We start from the raw sequence: 26,060 nt of genomic DNA, 5'->3' as shown, positions 1-26,060 counted from the left end.
AGGATTCTTGCAACGTATTGGGCCACTTAAAACTTGAAACTTTTCTGAAGCCATTCCAAATGCACATTCAATTCTTTTCCTTCCTATGCTTAAGCGGTGGTTGAAAATTGTTTTCACATTATCGAGATACTTTTTAGAGACTGGTGTCATTCAGTAGCGTGGTAAGGGGAACGCTTCATCTGCTACAAAATAATAGGAAAATGGTTTATCATTCTCATCGTACATTAATCTCGATAGGGATGGAATATCAAGGCCTGCATTTGTTATCCAGCCTTTGATTGCTGATGCGCAAAATATTCCTACGTCACTGTTTCTCCCAGTATAAACCCCCTCCTTTAAAGTAAGGCAATCCGTCAGCATCGCAGCAGGCTATTAGCACAACAGAGTGGTATGTTTTGTAATTGAAGTAAGTTGAACCACTATTCGCCAATTTTTCTACTCTGATGTGCTTGACATCCAGTGCTCCAATACAGTTCGGAAGATTCCACAAATGAAAAAAAAAAACGTTCGGCAATCTTCTTTCAGTCCTCTCTGTTTGGAACTGGCATATACGTTTCTTTGAGAACATCCCAAAATATTTCTGTGGTCTCCGCTACTACGCCTCCACTGGTGGTGTCTCCTAGGGCCAAGTACAATGAAAGTGATACAAATGTGCCGCAAGTAGCCAAGTGTCTGTAAATGAGAAACAATGTATAAGTTTAGTTTATTAATTTACTTCGCGATTCTCTACATTTTATTACCTATTTCGCTCAAAAGAGATAGGCCTTCTTTTTGATTCAAAGCCTGAATGCAAAGAGAAAGGGAGGAATTCACGAACGGTCTTTCTTCGGAACCTCAAACCTCCTCCGAGTGGCAGTGGGACAAAGACAAAGAAGCCTTATTATTTGATGCAAGTAGTGCAGGTTGCATTACCGTTTGTGAAGCCGTTAACCTCTGCTGCCACGGGAAACTTACCAGATATCCCCCATGTCGAAGAAAATGTACTTTATGCTATAAACATTGAAGAAACCTCTGTCAGCATCTCCCGCGTCCACCACTATCATCCTCGCCAACACCAACACCTCCGCCAGAAACACCGTTACCTCCCTTACCAAACACTGCGACTAATGAGCCGAATGAGGGCAGCAAATATGAACACACTCTCAAGCTTGTCGAGCTGACAGAAATTTCCATGAGGCATCTGATTCTCGGCCAAAAGCAAAAACGCCTATAAAACGACGTTCTGAAGCTGATGAAATTGACAATTGTTTCATCTAGTTTATTGAAGCCAGGAAGGCCAAAACGGAGTGACAGCAGTCTAAGCCCCACAACCAGAGGAGAGAAGATGCGAAACTTTCTTCTTAGCTTGTTATCCGAGCTGGATGAAATGAGTGAGCAACAAATAAAAAATATTCAAGCGTGGAGTATTACAGCTAATCGACGAAATCATGAACCAGGCACCTGATCCACCACTGTTTGCCCCAATAGCAGGTAAGCAGTCGTTGGGATCGCAATCGACCAGTGTCACTATTGAATCAGGCGAAGATACAGAGAACAGTAAGCAAGACAATAGTGCTGCTAGTCAGTTTTACGAGATAGTTCGCCAAGCAGTTGGTGAGAAATGGAAGATTCTACTGACAACGCAGCTTGAAAGTTAGTTAAGCAAATGACTTATAAACATAGTAATCAGCGTGTACTTTCATTTTTATTTGTGTATAAAATAAATCAGAACTCTCTAACCTCAAAGTGATGGATATCCGTTCTTCTGGACTGACACATTCCCTCATTTTAGTATTTCGCTGTGTTATGGGGGGAGAAATCAGTTGTACCAAATCACTGTAGCAATGTTTACTCATTCTGTCAAAAGCAATGAATTTCTAATCTGTTTCTTGCAGCTCCTTTGCTGGTACAAACAGCCTGCAGTTTATATTTCTGTGACTGTATGGATGAACCCAGAATTTCCTTCTTTTTTTCATTCGTAAGTAATAATAATAGAGGACCACATCTTCTTTTGTGGTCGAATCTGTACTCGATATGTCCTGTGTGATCAAAAGACGCTCAGGTACAATAAACAACACTCCTTCACCTACACGCTCGCAGACGGTAACTGCAGCTTCTCATTGCAGAGTCGCGCCGTGTGCGGAGCTGCGTTGCAGCCAGACATCGCCGACCCGTTGCATTGTTTTCCAGTCGCTGCGCTTGCGGACGGCCTAACACGTGGCTGTTTACCTCTCATTTACATACCCATCGGGGTTGTGACGAGATCCGACAGTGTCTTGAGGGTGCTTCCCTTTTTTTGCCACGCAGTGTATGTTTCTTGAACAAGAGTTTGAAAGAAGCGACAGCAGAACTTTAAAGAATACCCAGAAGTAGTCTCTAGCTCGTCTGATCCGAAAGTAGGAGCCCGATGTTATGTATCACACTATTATTCTAGAAACCCGTTGGGGACGTAGACCACTGCAGACGATTTTTTTAAAAAGGTTACTCATCCTTACCATTGCTTTCCTTTCTTACACTGACGCTGAACTTTATAATTAAGTCCGTGAAAGAAAGTATCTACGTAACTCTCTGTTGCCGTCCTTCCGTGATCTACAGTTCTAAAAATCTTGACCACCAGAGCCCTCTAAAGAGCTGTTACATAGCGTTGCTAGTACATACCGGCCAAATATACGAAAGCATTGGTTTATTTTAGCTCGTAGCCCTTTCAGAGTAAAATCTCTATCTCGAAGGCTTTATAAATTTTGGGTTTGAAGCTGTATCAGACTTTGCTGATTCAGTCGTATCACAGAGAGTAGTTTTTGTAAAATAAAGTGACAAATGTCGGGGAAAAGTTAACAACTTAATGCGAAAATCGACGCAGCAATGCTAAAAGTTATAAATTTAATGGATAAAACTTTGATGTATACAGGAAACCGACGCCCTCGTGTACCATTATCCGGGATTAATTGAATTGAATTGATTGATATGAAGTGGACGGAATCGATGAGGAAGATTTAGGTGAAATACAGTGCCACGAAAGAATATCAGTGAATTGGTAAAAATGCAGCGAGTGGGCGTTCGTCGCGACTAACGCAGATCTGTGGCGATCGAGAACCGCGGCGTCGACCAGGTGCTGTCCGTGAGCACTGGCCGTGAGGAGCCGCATCTTCTCGTGCAGACGTTCTCCGTAGCCGGATTCCTGGCGTCGGTGCTGTCACTGCGGAACGATTGCGTTTCGATTCACAGTATCTCCTCAGATTATTTTCTGAGGTAGGTTTTCTGGAACGGGGTCCAGTCAGAACTGGTTGGCTGGCTTCTAGAGTAAGGGGACTAAACTGCAGGGTTATCCATACCAGTCGCTACTGACTGAAGGCCTGTTCCCTGAGCGGTGTTTACACCTGTTACTTCCCATAAAACGGCTCAAGTTTCTCCGTTGCGGAAAACGGACACCAGAAGAACGGATATGAAGGAAGACTTTCGTTTACCGTGCCAACTGTATTACAGTCCTCGACACGAACTTCACGGCCTCAGTCGTGACGATCAGGATAAAACGCAATAACTCAGCGGGCAGTCGATGAACCGGACAGAGTGAGTCTCAGTAGGTCCCTCCACCTTCATCCTCCATGCTGTGCACCTTAATAACACCTGCCACCATAGTACTGTATGACAGCGACGCAGGCAGACCTCTGCTTGATTAGAAACGGAAGGGTAGCAATGCAATGTGAGCAGTAGACGGCTCCAACGTCCTCCACAGGCCACGGGTGACTGCCCGACGTCTACTAACAGCAGTAGGACCACCCACTGCCGCCTGGGAACTGGTCGTGACGACGTCCATTCCCGTCGCTTAGAAATCGGATTAAATCAGAAAAATTTGGGAATGGCACTTTTTGATTACAGAAATACTTACTGTCAATGTCACATGCACTTCCGGTTTTTTAAAAAAATGCTAAATATAAATTTCGCTTTATAGCAACTGCTATATTGTTTCAATAATTTCGCTGCCGTGTTTCTTATTGCTGAGGTACTGGGAAATTTATAATATACGGGATGAGTCAGGAGTAAAGATAAATGCTTTGACCACTGAAAATGTTTGTCATTCTGAAAGATAAATTTCAAATGGAGATGTGCCCTTTCCTTAACCGTACGTGGATTCAACTGTTTGAAACTCACGAACGTCAGTGCACGGTCTTCGTCACCAGCACTCACATACGAGCACTGAAGATGTCTAAGACGGTTACGTGGAACATGTTGTTGCTGTTGTTGTCTTCAGTCCTGAGACTGGTTTGATGCAGCTCTCCATGCTACTCTATCCTGTGCAAGCTTCTTCATCTCCCAGTACCTACTGCAACCTACATCCTTTTGAATCTGCTTAGTGTATTCATCTCTTGGTCTCCCCCTACGATTTTTACCCTCCACGCTGCCCTCCAATACTAAATTGGTGATCCCTTGATGTCTCAGAACATGTCGTACCAACCGGTCCCTTCTTCTTGTCAAGTTGTGCCACAAACTTCTCTTCTCCCCAATCCTATTCAATACCTCCTCATTAGTTATGTGGTCTACCGATCTAATCTTCAGCATTCTTCTCTAGCACCACATTTCGAAAGCTTCTATTCTCTTCTTGTCCAAACTAGTTATCGTCCATGTTTCGCTTCCATACATGGCTACACTCCATACAAATACTTTCAGAAACGACTTCCTGACACTTAAATCTATACTCGATGTTAATAAATTTCTCTTCTTCAGAAACGCTTTCCTTGCCATTGCCAGTCTACATTTTATATCCTCTCTACTTCGACCATCATCAGTTATTTTGCTCCCCAAATAGCAAAACTCCTTTACTATTTTAAGTGTCTCATTTCCTAATCTAATACCCTCAACATCACCCGACTTCATTCGACTACATTCCATTATCCTCGTTTTGCTTTTCTTGATGTTCATGATGTGGAACATGGTTTCCTAAAAATAAAAACAAAATTCAGTTTCAAAAGTCTAGCTGGCGTCGATGGGCTGTGTAGGACCGTACGAATGAGCTCAGAACAGCTGTTGCCTACAAGATCTGCAAAATGCAGTGCAGTTGACGGCGGACTCTTGTGTGGAAATGTACACAATTCGACAAAACATTAGATTACAGTGTTTTTCATTTACTATCACTTTTGTATCCCGCTTGGAAGGCGGGGTGTGGATTCGATCAGGAAAAGGTAAACCACGTCGGTACCGTTGTGTCAATTTAAATTTACTCAAGCAATAAGAAACTCACGGACGTAAGTTGCAAGGTGGTGCGAAGTTTAAGCAAAGTTTCCTGGCTAGCTGCACCTGATAAAATGAGCGAAGCAGTCGCGGAGGTCGTAGACCTCGACAGCACCGGCTAGAGGGCGCTGTCGTCTGTGTCTCTCGTAGTGCCAACCTTTGAAACTATGCGTTGCTATCGATACCGCAATAACCAGCATTTGGTCTGTTTCGCATCGTTTTCATCAGTTTTCTCACAAACTATTAAGAAGAGCACGTATGTTCGTATGACGCTTTCGTTCAGAATTACCAATACTGTCACCCGTTATAGTATGTACCTTTCCTCTTGACTAACCGTGTATTGATCGAGAGTGCCTAACTTCCTTCTAACAAAACGAAGGCGAGCACAGTGGCTGAGGACCGAATGAAATCCTCCGCGAGCTGTTGGTACACCGACACACAAGCCGCACAGAGACTGAGGCCCGAGCAGGAGGACTCATTTCTTGAGCCTCTAATAGTCCACCCTAATAGGCCTCGGGAGGCCGATCGACCGCCGTGTCATCCACAGGCGACGGGTGTCACTGGAAGCGGGTATAGAGACGCAACTGCTGAGCACATCGCTCTCCCGGCCATTGTGAGTTTTCGTGACCGGAGCAGCTGCCTCTCAGTTGGCCTCACAAGACTCGAGGGCAGCACTGCGCCCGGCAGTCCAGGACGATCATCCGTCCAGGCCGACAGCGCTCAGCCTCCGCGATATGACCGGAACCGGTTTTAACCACTGCCGCGAAGCCAATGGCTTTCACCGGTAATGGCGGACTTGAGAGGAATGCCCGGTAATGACAGCGAAACTCACAAGTCTAGAGCACCAGGTAAGGACGAAAACTGCGAATTAGATGAGGAGTTCAAATCAAACGACAAGTTTACTGTTACCAGTCATTGTTTATTTATCTCTACGACGCGTTTCAAAGGTTTAAACCTCCATCATCATCAGGTGGATTTAGTATGATCTGTGTGTGTGTGTATGTGTGTTTTACGGTTTTTTGGAGGAACCTACGGCAGTGTCTAGTGGAGAAACAAAACACTATTTCAGAACATGGTTTTGGGTTTCTTTGACAGAAAACAAAACGTATATCAAACGGTAAAAATAAAATAAGTAAACTAGAGTACCTCCAGTGGCCACAGGTGCCTTTCAGTATCGTTACACATCAGATGTATACTCTCATATTTTGTAAAAAAAAATATGACGTTTGGACTCTATTAAGTGCACTGATCATACAGCAGAAGAGAAACATTATCACAAACTACAAAGAAGACACATCATAATAACATTATTACAAAATAAGTGTTAATGGATTTTGGAGATCATTGTTTTGAGGTGTTGAATATATGCGTTGAAATAAATATTTCCGGTGGTGTATAAATCCGATTTTGTCAAGTTTATATAGGTTAAACTTCATTCTCGTTTATATAATACGGTGACATGTTGCAAAGTTTTAGTTCAATAATTATGTCGGCTACAGTGGTAAAATTATACATAAATAACAATTTTGGTTGGAATTCAGAGCCGCGTTGGATTAGCCGAGCGGTCTCAGGCGCTGTACTCGTGGACTGTGCGGCTGGTCCCGGCGGAGGTTTGAGTCCTCCCTCGGGCATGGGTGTGTGTGTTTGTCCTTAGGATAATTTAGGTTAAGTAGGGTATAAGCTTAGGGACTGATGACCTTAGCAGTTAAGTCCCATAAGATTTCACACACATTTGTACATTTGCAACTCAGAGATATGAATGAAAGATTGGAGATAGAGGGAGAAGGAGAGAGGGGGTGGGTGGAAGGAGTGATTGGATGCGAGAAAACTTTCCAAAACAGGGGATTCTTCAGATTATGTGTTAAGATTTACTAACAGCCTAAAGCCTGAGGTAATACATTGGTTAATGCGCGCGCGCGCGCACACACATACACACACACACACACACACACACACACATACACACACGTCATACTAACAAATGTACATCCACCTGATGAACACGTCGAGGAGGTAAATAAACAGTGACTGGCAACAGTAAACTTGTTGTTTACTTTGATGTCAACGGCAGGCACAGTGAAGCCTAACCTAAAAACTTCAAATTTAATAATTGGGAGTTAATTGAAAAGTTGCATTAAAAATACATTTATGCCAAGTAGGTTAATGTCTGACGCTCAAGTCAGTGGCGGGTCGCAGGTACGACCAGTTCTTCGCAGTTACCTAGGTGGCGGCTCTCTTGTGGCAACAGCGACTCCATAGAAGGCCCCGGCGCTACGTCACCAGTCGTTAGTGACGTCACAACGCCTAGGCATGCCACATGGGATACGATCGTAGTGTTGGTTGTGCAGTGCCGTTCCTTTTGTGTTACTTATTGTGTTTTTTCGATTACAGCAGTTATAGTGAGAGTTTTCACCATGGTGTACAAGTGTTGTGTTCCTCGCTGTAACGGGAATTGTCCAAATGGACCTAAGGTCCAAGTGTTTTCATTTCCTAGCGACGAAGACCTTCGTTGCAAGTGGATTGCCGCCATTCACAGGGATGTATTTATACCAACCAAATATTCCAAAGTAAGTAAATCCGATAGCGTTCCATGCTTTCAGTTTTTATAGTTCTTTATTCTTTATTTACACCTTTTGAAGACCTGTACGATGTTGTACCCAGGCACCACTACTGGTTTTGTGTCGTCAGTCTTACGTAGTAAACGAATTCTGACCCGTCAGTTCAGCAACTAGTATTCACATTTGAATAGACGAAATCGCGTTTTCTACATTATTTTTTATTTACCCGAAGGAACGATTTATTTGACCTGCATGTAGGCAAAGACTGCTTTTCAGAGTAAAGATCGTACAATTAGTTGTGTTGTGACAAGTCAGGTTTTAGCAAAGATTTCCACTGAAAATAACAGTACGATGTGTAAATTCCAAGTTATGAGCTCTAATACAATCGAATTAGTGTTCAGCTTCAGTCATTATTTTCGAAATTATTTTCAGGTATGTGATCTACATTTTGCAAAAGAGTATTCAGCAATACAGAACTATGATCTTCATTTGTATGTTTAAGATAGTAAGAAAATCTTTCATCTAAATAAAACTGCAGAATGCAAAACAATACCAAACATTTTGTCGAAAAATAAGAGAGTTATAGTGATAAGCACGCCCAGGCGTTTCTGCCTACAACAGACCTGGCGTTCGCCGTGCCTAGCTGACGTGACGTCACGAACAAGCGCCGAGGCCTTTCTTTGAGTCGGCGTCGCTTGTGGACGTTTGTTCACGGGGACGTTTCTGCTTCCGTTGTCCGCCTACGTGACTGAGCGCCGAGAGCGTGTGGCAGACACCAGAGACCCTGGGTGCAGGGATGCTACCCCGGAGCGGGCTGCACTCAGCCTGTCGAGGCAAAATGAGGAGCTGTTGGAATGAGAAGCAGCGGCTCCGAGGCGTCGGGGAGAGGGCTGTGCCGGCATGCGAGCCCACTGCCGGCGCGCGCCGCCGCTCCTCTGCCGTGACGCGGAATCGCGCTGCGCCCGACTTCTCCTTCTGTTACCGTGCAGTTTCACCCGTGTCAGTTTCCCGTCTTAATGACGTTTATTATTGTCTCCTGTGGAACGGCTTGCCATGCCATTTCCACCTGGCGCCTCAGTTGGACCAGCGTTCGTGCTGGACGTGCAGACCGCGTGAGACGACGCTTCATCCAGTCCCAAACATGCTCAATGGGGGACAGATCCGGAGATCTTGCTGGCCAGGGTAGTTGACTTACACCTTCTAGAGCACGTTGGGTGGCACGGGATACATGCGGACGTGCATTGTCCTGTTGGAACAGCAAGTTCCCTTGCCGGTCTAGGAATGGTAGAACGATGGGTTCGATGACGGTTTGGATGTACCGTGCACTATTCAGTGTCCCCTCGACGATCACCAGTGGTGTACGGCCAGTGTAGGAGATCGCTCCCCACACCATGATGCCGGGTGTTGGCCCTGTGTGCCTCGGTCGTATGCAGTCCTGATTGTGGCGCTCACCTGCACGGCGCCAAACACGCATACGACCATCATTGGCACCAAGGCAGAAGCGACTCTCATCGCTGAAGACGACACGTCTCCATTCGTCCCTCCATTCACGCCTGTCGCGACACCACTGGAGGCGGGCTGCACGATGTTGGGGCGTGAGCGGAAGACGGCCTAACGGTGTGCGGGACCGTAGCTCAGCTTCATGGAGACGGTTGCGAATGGTCCTCGCCGATACCCCAGGAGCAACAGTGTCCCTAATTTGCTGGGAAGTGGCGGTGCGGTCCCCTACGGCACTGCGTAGGATCCTACGGTCTTGGCGTGCATCCGTGCGTCGCTGCGGTCCGGTCCCAGGTCGACGGGCACGTGCACCTTCCGCCGACCACTGGCGACAACATCGATGTACTGTGGAGACCTCACGCCCCACGTGTTGAGCAATTCGGCGGTACGTCCACCCGGTCCCCCGCATGCCCACTATACGCCCTCGCTCAAAGTCCGTCAACTGCACATACGGTTCACGTCCACGCTGTCGCGGCATGCTACCAGTGTTAAAGACTTTTTTTTTTTTCACTAGCTGCTTATATTTTATGACCCACCGTCTAATTTCTTATGGTGGGTCGTATATTGCCACTTAGCCGCTGTGACTGGGTCCGGGGTCCGCAGTGACTGATAGTAACACCACACCGGCTCCCGTCCCCACTCACACCGTTGCCCGTGTCCCGCCACGTGGAGGCGGGCTCTGTTTAGATCCATTTGATATCTTTTTTTTTTGTGCAGCATTAGAAAAACGTATAACTAATACAAAATCAAGTAAGAAATTAATAAACAAAACGAAATTAAATATTTAGAAAGAAGGAAGGAAGAGAACTGAATAGAGAAGTTATAGGTATAATATTGCCCGTCACCTGGTTGTGGGCGGCGGCCCGGGTCTTGGAATGAACCTCAAGACGCTGGCCGTTGCTCACCATGCCTTTAACATCTACTATCCTAAAAACTATCTTAACTAGAAGAGATTACGATACGTTAAAGCTAGAAACTAAGACTAAGACCTCCATGTCCAGCCTACTAAACTATTTACGATATACAATAGAGAGGTAACTGATTTTGTGCTTGGCTCAAAGTTGCTAATGAAAGGGTACTCGTAGTAAAAGTAATAAGGTACTGACGCTAAGGCTCCTAGTAGAGTACATCAGGCGCAAGCACCTCCCGGCCCCGCCGACAACACGACCTGAACGGTGGTTTTCCCCGATCTACCATAGGTATCCGTCGGGTTGGGCTCAAAAGAGAGGAACCACAATTAAGATCCTTCCATCCAGGACGTGCGCCGCCTCTTACCAGGGGGGCGTGGGTCCCTTGAAGAGGTGCCCAACTTTAAGCTTCAGATGAGAAGTTCTTAGTATAGTGAAGGTTGAGGTATAGGCTGTGTAGGTTAGTTGTACAACCAGTTCACACTGAGCCAATGAGACTTACAATGATACGTGGTGTGGCAGTTAGCACCTTCCGGCCCCGCCAGCAACACAGCCTGAGCGGTGGTTTTCCCCGATCTACCATAGGTATCCGTCGGGTTGGGCTCAAAAGAGAGGGACCACAATTAAGATCCTTCCATACAGACTGTGCGCTGCCTCTTAGCGGAAGGTGTAGGTCCCTTGAAGAGGTACCTAGCTTTAAGCTCTTATTGAACATGGAGATGCTGTTAACTGTTTATATATAAGGTGCAATCTGTTTTTAGGATTGTGTGTGACTTGTGCACCTCTTGTCGGTTGTTCCACTCTATTCTTTGAATTTAACTTGGTTGACACTATGGATCATCCGCGCTGGACGCTTCAATATCTGTGTTGGTGTCCTGGTCTGTATCTGTTTCTTCTTCATCACTCGTGGTGCTAATCATATCTGTGTACCCCTGGGCATCGTGACGTCTGTTTGGACCGACTTGCCTTCGGTAGGGTCTGTTGCGCAAGTATTCTATTTGTTGGATCTTCGAGATTTCGTCCGTTAGTTTGTTGAGTTCAGTCCACCTTTCCGGGTCGCGTATTATGGCATGTAGTTCGTTCTGTGTGTTCAGGCGATTTATGTGTACTGTGTGTCTTATGTTCGTGCGTTGTCCGCAGAAGAAGACAGTATGTTCAGGGGAACCTTCTTCCCCGCATGTGCATCTATTAGTCTGCTGCAGACTCACGCGGTACAGGTGCGTGGGATAAGGGCCATGTCCTGTGATGAAATGTACCATACCGCGGCTGGGATCAATATGTTTTAGTTTTAGTCTTTCCCTGATGTCAGGGAAGAAGTTGTATACACGGCGGCCCTTATCGCTGTTGGCCCACTCGCTCTGCCAGGTATCCACTCGCCATGCTCTGAGTTGGCGTGTTGTCTCAATCGGTACACCAGTGATCTGCCGAACCTGGTCTATTCTCCCCATCCTAAGCCAGTACATTGCTGCGCGGTACCTGATGGTGATATCTATGGGGAAAATTCCCATGACGACACATAGTGCGTCATTTGATGTTGTGTTAAATGCCCCTGTTAGTCGAAGTAGAACACTTCTTTGGCCTCGACGTACAATGGTTCTGTTGGTTGAGAGATTTAACCTGTGGGCCCACGTACTGGCAGCAAAGCATAGTACTGACTCGAAGAGAGCGCAATGGTATGTTCGTGTCACTGACAGGGGTAGTCTGAATTGTTCCGAATTTAGCCTAGCCAGTTTGTGTAGTATCTTTTCTGCTTTGTTTGTGCATATTCGCATGTGTTCGTGGAAGTTCAATCGTTCATCAATGTATACTCCTAGATAGCGTGTGACTGCTAGTCTTTTTATGTTAGTGTCCCCGATTTTGACTATTGGGTTCCTGCGCAGGATACCCTTTAGCAATGTATAAGTTGTTTTGTTTCCTGCTATCTTTAATTTATTATCTGTGCACCATTGGGTTATTGTCCTAAGTGTTCCATTGGCTCTTTCTTCTAGCTGGGCACGGTTATTTGCTGAAACTACGACGAGTAGATCATCAGCATAAGCGACAGCTCCATCTGTCAAGATGTGCTCCTCTAGTAACAGTAGGAGCGGTTCTATAACTATGTCCCAGAAGATGGGGCCGCAGATCGACCCTTGTGGACAGCCTTTTGTAATTCGTTTAATCACTTTCTGGTTGTCCATTTGCCAAACGACCGTTCTGTCTCTGCAGTAGTCCATGAAACTATTATACTGCGATGGAGCTCCGTATGCCACGGCAAACTGGCTGACACTGACGGCGGCGGTGCACAAATGCTGCGCAGCTAGCGCCATTCGACGGCCAACACCGCGGTTCCTGGTGTGTCCGCTGTGCCGTGCGTGTGATCATTGCTTGTACAGCCCTCTCGCAGTGTCCGGAGCAAGTATGGTGGGTCTGACACACCGGTGTCAATGTGTTCTTTTTTCCATTTCCAGGAGTGTATTTGATGTTAAAGTGATGATACAGCATAAACTTAAAGCTAGTACGGTTGTACCGCTGGCCACTTTAATCCATTACGTGATGGACGGTGGTAGCCGCAAGTCTCGTAAGGAGCCGGGAGCATCACGGTGTAGGCGCCGCTAAATCGGCCTAGCGTAGTGAAGAGCTGGAGGAGTAGCGAGGAGTAGGGAGTAGGGAGTAGGGAGTAGGGCGCGGCCCGCGCCGGAATTCCTGCTCGGCGTTACTCCGGCTCCCTTTCCGCCTCCACATTCCTGGGCCCGCCGCTACCGCTACCAGTCTGACAGCCGGCGCGTAGCTGACCGGTTAAACGCGACCGCCCGACGGAGAAAGTACTTTCAGTCAGGCGACGAGGCAGCTCGGCGCGACGTAACGGCGGAACCACGAAACTACGTTACATTTAACGACTCGTTTCAAACTTACCTATTGCAGTTGCAGGAAAGAGACGCTCCGTGCTTAAGCTGCGGCCAGTAATACACGACGAAATCAGTGACGCTCCGGTCCCTTAGCGTCATTTGGGTAGAGCAGGTAGTGCCAGTCGTGTTGCGACAGCAACATGAAACATCCACAGCTACCCTGATCGAGTGTCGTCCAGAAATCGTACACCGTACGAACTGCTATCGAAGGAATCGATATTTTGGTGGAGGGTTAAATTGAGACGCAATTTCTCTCGCCACCCTGTCTTCGTCCTTCGAATTTTCGTAGACGTTAACAACAAGATGTGAACTGCGGTTCGGTATGCAGGGGGCACAACCTAGAATACTCCAGGGCTAAAACGACTCGAAGGAACCCATTCTTCCTGTCGTGCAGTAGAAGAAAAGGGACCTTTTCGCCATCCCAGTTACTGTCTACCCTGATACAGCCACCGAGGGAGAGAGACGAACTTCCATACCCACATTTTCTGTATACAGTAAAGAGCTGTGTGTCGACTGTCCGCCAGTGGGCTCATGTAGCGGGCAGAACGAACTGTAAATCCATGGAGGGGCGACATCTTCACGGATCGATCTCAGTTCAGCCTATAAACTGAAATAACGTGATTTCGTGAGAAGCCGGACACTCTTGTTATCCGTGAAACTTCAGTGGGAGAGATGCATCCCGACGATGTGATATGTGCGTGTGACGCGGTAGATTGTAGACCCTTTGGTCACGTCTTTCTGCTGCAACTGTCACTGTGCAGCTGCAGGGATTGGACAAAAATACGGAAACGCCAGAAAACAACACCACGGGAAGTGCGCTACCTCATCCTCGTACTCACAAAGTCCATTCTTTACGATACAAGCTGCGTGAACAGGGACCCTGTCGATTTGGAACACAGTACTACCAGCATTGTAGCACGGCACGGATCTGACACGCTCAGATGTCCAAGTAATCGCTGGCAGTGATGCCACCTTGCGCACTAATCGCAGGGCCCGCGGAACGCCGCGATAAGGCTGGCCAAATCATCTCCGAACTCGCGCCAGCTTTCATCCTCGGAGTGTTACACTCGGCCAGAAGTTGGTAACATCTCATTCGACCAAATGACTTCCATTGCCCCGCAGATCAGGTTTTATCGCTGCGGCCACCACGATTTCCTGTTAGGAGCATTTGCGTCACCGATTGTTGGTTTTCGGAATTCGAGCTCGGCATGGAATTCCATGTTTTTGGAGCTCCCTTCGTGTTGTTTTGGTGGTGACAGGATTAGCGAGTGCGACATTCTGTCGTGCAGTGACTTTTGCAGACGTCATCCTCTTCGAAGACCGTCTGTGAAGCTCACTCAGTACACGCTTTCGACCGCGTTGTGACTTAGCGGACGGTTTCCACGCTATCCCCGTGTGCGGTGCGTCTCGAAACACTAGACGTTTCGGTTACGTCAGCACCTACAACTGGCCAACGCTCGAATTTACTTGGCTCCGACGTAATGCACTCACGACTACACACAACACTCTTCTGACCGCAACCTACTGCGCAGGTGCCGTTCGTGGCCAGATGCAACAGCGCAGCGTGCAGGCTACGCTAGCACCTGCATTTACTGTGTGTCGAAGCACGCATTTCTCGCTGGCTTTGCGCACTTTTGTGCACCCCCGTATTTGGAGGGTTGTAATTTGACCATACGAGGCGACAACACGTCACCTCTCACGTGGACCAGTCAGTACCTTCAGCGACAAACAGTTCAGAGCGTTGTGTGGAGCTCAGTCTTTCTGCCTAAACCCAACAAAATATGTTTGAAATTCTCCAGCATTCCATTTACAGAGTCCCTTGCCATGCCGCCAGTACCTTCAAAATAAGCACGACATTCATTTTTCATCGAATACAGAGACGCTATCATTAACAATTTAGTATTAAACTTTGACATTTCCATTCAAGTAAGAAAGAAAAACACGAACAAATCAGTTTCTAGTCAGCCAGACCTATGATAACTATCGTGTCGAGGCCCATACAGGCCTTCAAACTACCCGGAAACGATTGACTACTCGATTCTTCTTACCAGCCCAACAACAGTTGTAATTACAAGTCGGGTCGGTTTTGCTACCATTGTAAAATATGTAAAGATTCAGTTCCTGTCCAAATTAGTAGTTTATTTTTACGTCTCAAGAAGGCTATTACTTTTCGGGGAAGTATGGAAGCTGTCGAATGAGCTAAAACAACCTTGCACTTTCGCTGGCACAATCACAATGTACGTGTGCGTAGTCATTATTTACTTTCGTTGTCTGCTGCGAAATACTGCCGCAGCTTTGGCAGCCACATTAACGTTCACAATAAGCCTTCCTCGGTTATGAGACCTCCAGTGTAAATAGACACCGTAAGAATATGATACTGGACCTCACGCTGACTCAAGAAATTCACTTTAGAATCCTACTCTCGTTACAGCGATATTCGAAGCACCCAGTTGTCGATCATGTATAATTGTCTTAAAAAATGGCTCTGAGCGCTATGGGACTTAACTTCTGAGATCATCAGTCCCCTACAACTTAGAACTACTTAAACCCAACTAACGTAAGGACATCACACACACCCATGCCCGAGGCAGGATTCGTACCTGCGACCGTAGCCGTCGCGCGGTTGCAGACTGTAGCGCCTAGAACCGCTCGGCCACCCCGGCCGGCTATAATTGTCTTAACGAGTGCGTTCGCCTCGGTACCGTAATACAATTTCAGAAGCTAAGGACTTTTGTCCTCGCATAACTGCGCTCGGTTGCGGATGTTGTAGGACCTAATTAACCCTGACCACTAGATGGAGGGGGCCTACGACGGTAATTTCAGGCTCTTGCCCGAGTATTCAGTCTGCACATAACTGAGTCGCGTGGGTAACTGCTGGCCGGTAGATGCGTGACTCGCTCTCGGCTCGGGCAGCTCGTAGGCGAGCGCGGGCAGCAGGTGGGGCGGCCGCGGTGACACTGAACTTGAAAGCCGCCTCCTTTCCCGTTACGTGGCGCGCTAACGGGGACGCGACACGGCGAGCACGGCACGCCACAACACAACACGACGCACCACAGCACAGCACGGACCACCGTGCGTTGCGTCACCGGCTCGCAATGACCGTGTCGGCGCCTCCCGACGGGAACTCGGCGCCTGCTAAAAGGGAGGACACGCCCGGGCAGCGGTGAGCGGTGCCGCTGAAACGAGGCCAGCACGTGGGAATGCGGCAGTGCGCGCCGCTGCCAGCATCCACGCAGCGCGCTGCCTGCCGCCCCACTCCTGGTGTCACACCGCTGCGACCAGCTCTGAGGTGGCGTTCGTTTAGGGACCGCTACACTTCCGATTTAAATAAAAAAAGGTAGATTCATTTTCTGTCAGGGGACATAGTGGGGGAAGGAACCTTCACTATACCGTTCGTGTAAGGTGATAAAAAATAAATAAAGGGCGTTACAGAACATTTTCTATTTTCTTCTCTCCTTCCCATTAAAACAGAACTCTACCACCCACGAAAAATGTATTTTAAACCGATCCAATTGACAGAAATCTGTCCGTCGCTGTATGTAGCGAAGTGGCCTGTCGGTTATTCTTTCTGCATCGTTTCCCGCGTTGGATAAATGCCGAGTTAGTTTTGTAATTCCATATTCCGTTCGTCATATTCACCATTAACTAACATGACGTCGAAAATATTGCAGAAACAACGAAAATGTATACATGCTGACCATTTAGGTCCAAATTTCTTAATTTCTGTACGGTGCAGAAGGAGTTATGTAGGAAGGAGAAACAACTTTGGAACCGATGGCCTCTCCCCACAAACCAACCAGAAACAGCTTTAATCTGCGTTTCGAAACACTTGAACTGCATTTTTAGTTTGTTACATGTTAGTTCTCCGGTACTCCAGACAGGAGTGATGCGCGAGACATTCCAGCCTCCAGTCTTCTATTGTCTGCAGAATTACTCGTCGAAGGCAGGTACACCATCTGATCAAAAATATCCGGATACCTACGAGTGGACATTAAAATGCAGAGTATCCTCTATGACGGCCTAAACTCTGACAGGGACACTTTCAATGAGTGTGTGTGTGTGTGTGTGGAGGAAAGGCAGAACATTCTTCCTCAATAGTCGAAACCGGACACGTTAGTGATGTTGGACCCTGTGTCTCGAGCGACAACGACGTTCTAACTCTTCGCAGAGGTGTTCCATTGGATTCAGGTCGGCAATCTGGGCAGGTAAGTCGATTTCAGGAGTGTTATACTGTACAAGACATTACCTCACAGGTGCCGCACGTGACAGGGAGCATTGTCATTCTGACACAAAACATCACCAGTGCTGTAAAATGTGTCCACGTCCTTGCGCATGGAGCTTTTTGGTGAGCACAATGAGGGCAGCGGACAGCACACCCGTAGCGCAGCATCGGCTGCTCCGCACTTCACTGCACTGGTTGTAGCTAACGTTCTCCGGCCTTTCGCTAAACCTTCCCGTCGGGCTACCACAGCACACAGCGTGGTTCCAACTCCAAATCACTCTCCTTTACGCCACCTCAGCCGTCGCGTAGCTCTGCCCACAGAAATGCGTGCATCTTCTGCTGTTGCTCCACAACTGTAACACATTTTTTTTACTTCCATGGGCACAGTCAGTGTTCCAGCCGGACTGCCAGTAGCACCAACCTCCCCCCGTAATGCTCCGCGGTCCCTGCCCGTCAGTAGAAGAGGTTTGCCTGCTCTCGGTTTGCTTCTGGTCGATCCTCCGCGTTTCTGCTTCACAAATACACCTCCGACAATCGGCTTTGGCAACTTTAGAAGGGTTGAAACGTCGCTGATGGATTTGTTACGCAGCTGACATCCGACTACCAGCCCGCGTTCGGAGTCACTGAGCCCTCCTGAAGGAATCATTCTGCTTGTCTGCTGACAACACGACACGGGCTGCCTCCGCCTCCTTTTACGGTGGTGGGTCCACCTCTCGTGAGATCAGCTGGTCGACTCCGCGTTACTAAAGCTAAAATCGGACGGTGTATGTGCTTATATTGTAAGTAGGCTGTTTAGGTTTTTATGTTGGTAACGCCACGTAGCGCTCTGTATGAAACTCACTGGCTGTGCTGTGTGCAGTCTGTGGCTGGTTGGCATTGTTGGAATATTCGCCATTGTAGTGTTGGGCAGTTGGATGTGAACAGCGCGTGGCGTTGCGCAGTTGGAGGTGAGCCGCCAGCAGTGGTGGATGTGGGGAAAGAGATGGCAGAGTTTTGAGAGCGGATGATCTGGACGTGTGTCCATCAGAGACAGTAATTTTGTAAGAGTGGATGTCACTGGATGTCATGAACTGATTGATATATATATATATATATATATATATATATATATATATATATATATATATATCAATGACTTTTTATTAAGGTAAATACATTGTTTGTTCTCTATCAAAATCTTTCATTTGCTAACTGTACCTATCAGTAGTTAGTGACTTCATAGTTAGAATCTTTAATTTAGCTGGCAGTATTGGCGCTCGCTGTATCACAGTAAGTGATTCATGAAAGGTATAGGTTACTGTTAGTCAGGGCCTCTGTTGTGTAGGGATTATTGGAAGTCAGATTGCGTTGGGCAAAAAATATTGTGTGCCAGTTTAGTGATGATCAGTAAAAGTAAAGAGAGTACGTTCAGTCTTGCTCAGCTGTTTAAAAATCAAATAACGTAAGGGTTTTTCCAGCACTGTGATTCTTTTCATACAAAGGGGAAGTTTCAATATGGTAGTCGCATCAACATTTTGTAGCAGAAAGGGAATGTCTGTAAGAATCAGCTAAGCAGCCAAAGTGGCAGTTAACAACAACGGCGTCCAGTGCATAGTGACTGCAATGCCTCCTGTTGAAGTGAAAAAAAAAAGTGCTGACTCTTCAGTGTAGGCTCCCAAAAGAAGAGACAGAACAACAGCAACGTCAACACCACTAGCTAGTGGATCAGTTTTCGGGTGATGTGAAATACACGATAAAAGCGTTCTTATTAACTGCTGTTTTAAAGCCGGTGCTGCACCCTCATACAGTCGGAACGTCAACGACTGCTGCCGTGGGTCGCTCACCTTATGGGAATGCACACGTATGGAATGTTACAAACAAAAAATCTGAGAGCTTTAACGTACCTTTCAAACCACAATAGCGCGTAATTTACCAGAGCTGGCAGACTGCAACAGTGATCTGAAAAACACGAAAGTCATTGTTAAAGGTTACTGCAGTAACATGAACTAGACTCCAAAAGAAAATATTGTCCGTTATGGGCTACACAGTTTCCAGACTTTTTTGACTTATTTGCTATTGGACAGTTTTGACTTTTAGTCATTATCCAGCAGCATTAAGATAAACGCTGTTCGACATGTCGCAACACAAATAGCACGCAAACTAGTCCTCTATCCCGTATGTGTAGCCACTTAGTAACGTGATCACTGCGAAGCACATCACTTCACGCATCAACATCAAATTCATTCTTGTGGTTCGTCTACTTGCAGACTCATTTGCCTCATTATGCATGTAGACGTACCACAGGAATGAGTTTGACGTTGGTGCATGAAATGACGTGTTTCGCAGTGATCACGTTAGTGTTTATAAGTGGCTTCACATGTCGCCTAGAGGATGATTTGCATGCTACGTGTACTGGGACATGTTAGATAGAGGTTACCTGAATGTTGCTTGGTAATGACTCAAAAATTCTACAGCCCATAACGGGTGTTACTTTCATTTCAAAAATATAGTAATGTGCAAACCTTACAGGCAAAAGTAACTTTCCCATGATGTGTCGCCGCAAGCTCTATGAACCTTGGACTGGACATACAAACAACTGCTACAGTATAGTACACAGCGTAAATGCAAGAAATACGCAATGAGAGACAAAGAAATAACGCCTTTATTCGAAGGAGATAATTAAACTGAAGTGACCACGATTCATGATGGTCTCCAGGACATTAAAAAAGGCGGGACATTGCGACTGTACCAAACGGTCACCGCTCAGCATTTCCTCTCTGCGATTACACCTACTTTAGGTACTTGGGCTACGCACGACTCTGAAAAGACTAACTCGGTGTAGTCAAAGGGTCGAACCGCGTGCGTCTGCTTTCATGCAGATGATAACCTGTAACTGTGATCCTGCAGTGAAATAGTCTGTGCATTGGCTAGAATTCACAGTTAATAAAATACAAAGAAACATAAAATAAAAGATAAACGAATTAATCAATAATAACGTCTGTAATTGATGAAGACAACGGAGATTTACGTTGAATGGCCGAGTAGGGTATTATCCGCGCTGTCTAGGGCGTCTTGTCACGATTCGCGCGGGCTCCCCCCCCCCCCCCCCCCGTTGGATTTGGTGGTTCGTCGAGCATGGGTGTGTTTGTTGTCCCCTTAGCGTAAGTTAGTGTGTAAGTCGTAAGTCTAGGGTCCGATGACCTCAGCAGTTTGGTCTCATAGTCCAATTTTCAAATTTTATGTTGAATAATGTGTATTCAACAAAGGATATCTCAAATAAACAGGAAGTGGTTCTACGATACTCAGTTAAAATACAAACAGAAAGTACCCTTATCAAATGCAGTCAAGGTAAGTTGAAAACGTTACGAGAATGGTAGCAAAATCCCAAAACTAAATATTCATCATAGACTCCCGAAAATAAAGTCGATTTCGTGATCAGAATACAGGAAAGAGTCACTAACTCAGAATATTCCAGAGTTTAACGCGACGATTCACAAATTAGTACACGCGATACGGAGAATAGTAACTCACATTCTGTCTATTCTCACTTCCGTAAATCAAGTGGCGAAAGTTAGAGTCCTATTCTGGAATACATTCAGACTTCTCGAAATATAAGTCCCTTCAGTATTTAAAGTACACCAGCGGCCGTTCACCGCCGAGAATCAAACAACTTGGCGATCGAATGACGAACGTCATCGCAGACAGGTCTGCCTCCTTCCAGCACTCGTCAGAAACTGCCCAGAATAGCTCCCTTGAGCTCTTCGCTCGAGAAGCCCCCATCTCCACTTGACTCTGGTAGCGTTCCGCCGCTGTCCTGTCTAGCAGACTGGACTCGCATTCGGGAGGACGACGGTTCAATCCCGCGTCCGGCCATCCTGATTTAGGTTTTCCGTGATTTCCCTAAATCGCCCCAGGCAAATGCCGGGATGGTTCCTCTGAAAGGGCACGGCCGACTTCCTTCCCTAATCCGATGAGACCGATGACCTCGCTGTTTGGTCGCATCCCCTGTTGTGGGTTGGCAGGAGAGCCAACACCGGGTACTAGAGGAAGCCGAAAGGCACCCGTTTTAGCTCACGCAGGCTGGCGTGAGGTATGATTCAGTATCAATAGTAACTGGTAATGGCGCCTTGCTAGGTCGTAGCAAATGACGTAGCTGAAGGCTATGCTAACTATAGTCTCGGCAAATGAGAGCGTATTTTGCCAGTGAACCATCGCTAGCAAAGTCGGTTGCACAACTGGGCGAGTGCTAGGAAGTCTCTCTAGACCTGCCGTGTGGCGGCGCTCGGTCTGCAATCACTGATAGTGGCGACACGCGGGTCCGACGTATACTAACGGACCGCGGCCGATTTAAAGGTTACCACCTAGTAAGTGTGGTGTCTGGTGGTGACACCACATCCCCCAAACAACCCAACCCCGCCACTGTCCAACTCTCACTGGCTGAAGGCCATTCCCACCAAAAATACATCGTTCTCAAGCTCTACATACACGGTTTGACTCATCTTGACCACACTCCCACACTAAAGTAATAATTAAAATAATATTTAAACAAAAGAAATATTATAAACATTCGATAACATTCAGAGCATTTACAATAATTATAAGTGAAGCTTTGTCCATTAAATACGCCACTGTTCTTGTGCAAGCGTGCTCACGTTAAATTACTACAGATTATCGTTACATAGTATTTAAAGAATTATTTATGCCTTCTTAAGAGAAGCACGTTCTGGTCTCTCTTTTCAGTTATGATGTCCGCTAACACATGCTATTGTCCAGTTTTAAATTAGCACATATTTTTAATAGCACTTTCGATCAACATTTAAATAAAGTTACTGGCAAGCTAGTAAACTATTCATGAAAGAAAAACACAAGTATAACAAAATATGAGCTATTCATGCTGCATTCATTTGCTGTGTAAATGTGAAGAATACGATGTTCTGATAGACATTTGCATAATGGAAATGATGTAAAAATCGTCGTAAATCAATAAATAAAATAGATAGGGATACGTAGCTTTCAGCGATGATGGCTATAGTGCAATGCTATCATCTGAGTCACCGTTTGTTGAAATTACACGAAGCGATTAAAAGTTGTGAATTCAGAGGCTCACTGTGTAAATGTTTAGTCAACATGAAATATGAACTTCTGCAGTGTTAAAGACATTGAGATATTGCTGAGTCTGTGGATCTGCCTCATTCTTCGGAGAACGCAGATGTATTCATATTTGCACTAACATTAGATGTGAGTTATTGTCGATCCTCAGAGGGCTGCAACTTAGCCACCTTTAACATTTTCTGACACTCCGCAGTTTCCTGGAACATCTCCTGCCGCCCACACTCGCCAGCTTCACCATTCTCCTCCGCTAAGGCAGGTGCCTCGCTTGGTGCGGCCCTGGAGACCCGCCCGGCCGCGTCCTTCCACCGGCCCTGGAGCCGCACAGTTTCGCGTTGCACTAACACCGGGCGGCCGGTTAGCTTGCCTACATACGCGTAACGTTACAACACGGCTCTTAATAGGACGCGTGACCACCGCGCACGGCGGTGCATACTCTGTAGCGCGCTCCCGTGCTGGCCAAATGGCTGGCAAGGAATTTTAATGGCAGGCCGTTCTGTTCCTCCAGCAGCGCGGTAGACGGCTGATGTGTGTGGATCTTATTAGCTGAAAAGCCTACGTTATGTTAAATACACACATAAAAAAAGTTTAGCATCACGTCGGTTCCGAGAGATCCAGAACCTGTACAGAAAATTGGAAAAGAGATCAACATAAACATCATTTCCGTCCTTTTTACTGCTCATGAAAACCACACATTGCATGTTGTACCACCATACAGCGAAACCTTCAGAGGTGGTGGTCCGGATTGCTGTACACACCGGTACCTCTAATACATAGTAGCACGTCCTCTTACATTGATGCATGCCAGTATTCGTCATGGCATACTATCCACAAGTTCAACAACGCACTGTTGGTCCGGATTGTCCCACTCCTCAACGGCGATTCGGCGTAGATCCCTCAGAGGGGTTGGTGGCTCACGTCGTCCATAAACAGTCTAGTTGAGCGATGTCGTTATCCTGAAGGCAGTCATTCACAAGCTGGCCACGATACTGGCGAGAATTGTCCATGAAGACCAATGCCTCTCCAAAATGCTGCCGATATGGTTGCACTATCGGTCGGAGGATGGCATTCACGTATCGTTCAGCCGTTACGGCGCCTTCCATGACCACCAGCCCAAAACAACAGGGAACCTCCACCTTGCTGCACTCGCTGGACAGTGTGTCTAAATCGTTCAGCCTGACCGGGTTGCCACCAAACACGTCTCCGACGATTGTCTAGTTGACGGTATATACGACACTCATCGGTGAAGAGCGGTCCATTCGGCATGTAGTTGGGCCCTTCTGTACCGCGCTGCATGGTGTCGTGGTTGCAAAGGTGGACCTCGGCATCGACGTCGGGAGTGAAGTTGCGCATCATACAGCCTATTGCGCACAGTTTGAGTCGCAACACGACGTTCTGTGGCTGCACGAAAAGCATTATTCAACATGGTGGCGTTGCTGTCAGGGTTCCTCCGAGCCACAATCAGTAGATAGCGGTCATCTACTGCAGTAGTAGCCCTTGGGCGGCCTGAGCCAAGTATGTCATCGACAGTTCCTGTCTCTCTGTACCTCGTCCATGTCCGAACAACATCGCTTTGGTTCACTCTGAGGCGTCTAGAAACTTCCCCTGCGCCGGCCGCGGTGGCCGAGCGATTCTAGGCGCTTCAGTCGGGAACCGCGGGACTGCTACGGTCGGAGGTTGGAATCCTGCCTCGGGCATGGATGTGTTGTGTTCTTAGGTTAGTTAGGTTAAAGCAGTTCTAAGTTCTAGGGGACTGATGACCTCAGAAGTTAAGTCCCATAGTGCTCAGAGCCTTTTGAACCATCTCCTTCCTGGTGGAATGATTGGAACTGATCGTCTGTCGGACCCCCTCCGTCTAGTAGGCGCTGCTCATGCATGATTGTTTATATCTTTTGGCGGGTTTAGTGACGAGTCTGAACAGTCAAAGGGATTCTGTCTGCGATACAATATCGACAGTCAACGTCTGTCTTCATAAGTTCTGCGGACTGGGGTGATGCCAAACTTTTTTTGATGTGTATAATAGCTGGAGTGGCTTGTAGCCTTCTGAGGCGGAGGTGGTGTTATCATTGTGTATCTCACAAGTCGGAAGGATGCGATCTTTCGCGATCTACCTATTGTAATACGTAAGACGGAGGGTATCCGAAGAGTGCTACTGAGCTTAGCGTGCAATTCTGCTCAGCAATCTCCTATTTTTGTCGGAGAAATGTTGCGAATCGGGGAACCTTGACTCCTCCGTTAAAGAGAGGGACTTCTGGACACAGCACCGAGCCATTATCTGGCTGCAGCTGGAGCTGGAGCTGCTGTTGGATGGGAGCGACACCTTTGGCCAGGGTTAATCGATACCAAGTAAACTCCGTTTGTTTGCGGGCAAGCGTCAGGGTGATGTTTGTGCTTGACTATTTCCCCACTGACTTTGAACAGTACTGCTGATTCGTTGATCGCCAGTTGGGGGCGGCGCACAGGTCTGTCAGCGGCGTCTCTGTAGCGCTTTCAGTTACTGGCTACGGAGTTGTGAAGTCTGATCCCGTCTCGCGGGTCCAAGCTTGGCCGGCGACCCTTATTTAGAGCTGTTTTACGTGTGTGTGTGTGGCAGCAGAGAGAATCAATCCGGCTCCGCCAGTAAACGCACCCGATTAAATCTGTGGAGTGTCACGTCGCGTGGTTCGTGTCGCGCGACGCACGTCGCTTCTCAGTGCGTGGACGCTGGCCTCCGCCGCGGGCGACGTTTCGTGCCACTCCGCGGAAGCTCCGAAACGCGGGTAAAAGGAACAGCTCAACTTCATTTTCTGTGTTAATCCTTTAAGGGGCTCCGGAACGCCCTATACTTGCAATTTTAAAATAACGCTTATAAATTACATCTTTCCTCACAAAGTATTTGAGGTTGGAAGTTGAACTTTTTACAGATTATTTATTGGAATATGGGCTACAACTTAACACAATTTTAGTTCAGTTATTAAAGATGATTTTTTTTCAATTGTAATGAAAATTCACAACTTTTTTCGCAATTTTTTATTTATATATTCAAAAATATACAGTTTTTTGGAAAAAGGCTGTGTTAAATTATGCAGAAGGTACTGGGTAACATTTACTGAAAGTTTGAAACAAATACGTTTGGAAGATCCTTAGAAAACATGTAATTAGTATGAGAAAATAAAAGTTTTGGGAATCGAGCGACAAAGATTGGATTAACATTTTAGTGCATTCCAGGTCCATAGGATGGATTATCTTCATCCTCTGCAAACTCCTCCTCCAGCTTCCTCTTGTTCCTCCTCCTGTTTACTCTTGCTTGTATTTCTAGACTCTTTACAGCCCTGTCTGCAGCCCGAAGGCGTTCCTTGTCTAAAGCAAGCATCGTTCGTACCATGTTAGAACCTATCTTCATTCCCATATTTCTAAATACTTTGCACCTTACAATGTTGCCATCATTGAAAGTCGCAACAGCATCATACACACCAAAGTGAAGTATTTCTATTCCAACAAATACAGTCTTGGGGATTCTCGACCATATAACACTACTTACACTTTCATTGGGGTTTTGAGTTTTTCCGTGAATACACTTTTTCAACAGTTCAGGTGCTGCTAAGTCTCTGAAAATAGGTTAGCCACAACACATACTTTATCTCACATCACTAAAATGTACCTGATGAACACGGACGTTAATAATAACACCATTTGACAGCAGTTTAACAGCGCCACA

Source organism: Schistocerca cancellata, chromosome 5 (genome assembly GCF_023864275.1).
Source record: "Schistocerca cancellata isolate TAMUIC-IGC-003103 chromosome 5, iqSchCanc2.1, whole genome shotgun sequence".
Classification (NCBI taxonomy): Eukaryota; Metazoa; Arthropoda; class Insecta; order Orthoptera; family Acrididae; genus Schistocerca; species Schistocerca cancellata.
Note: the sequence above shows the minus strand (reverse complement) of the source record.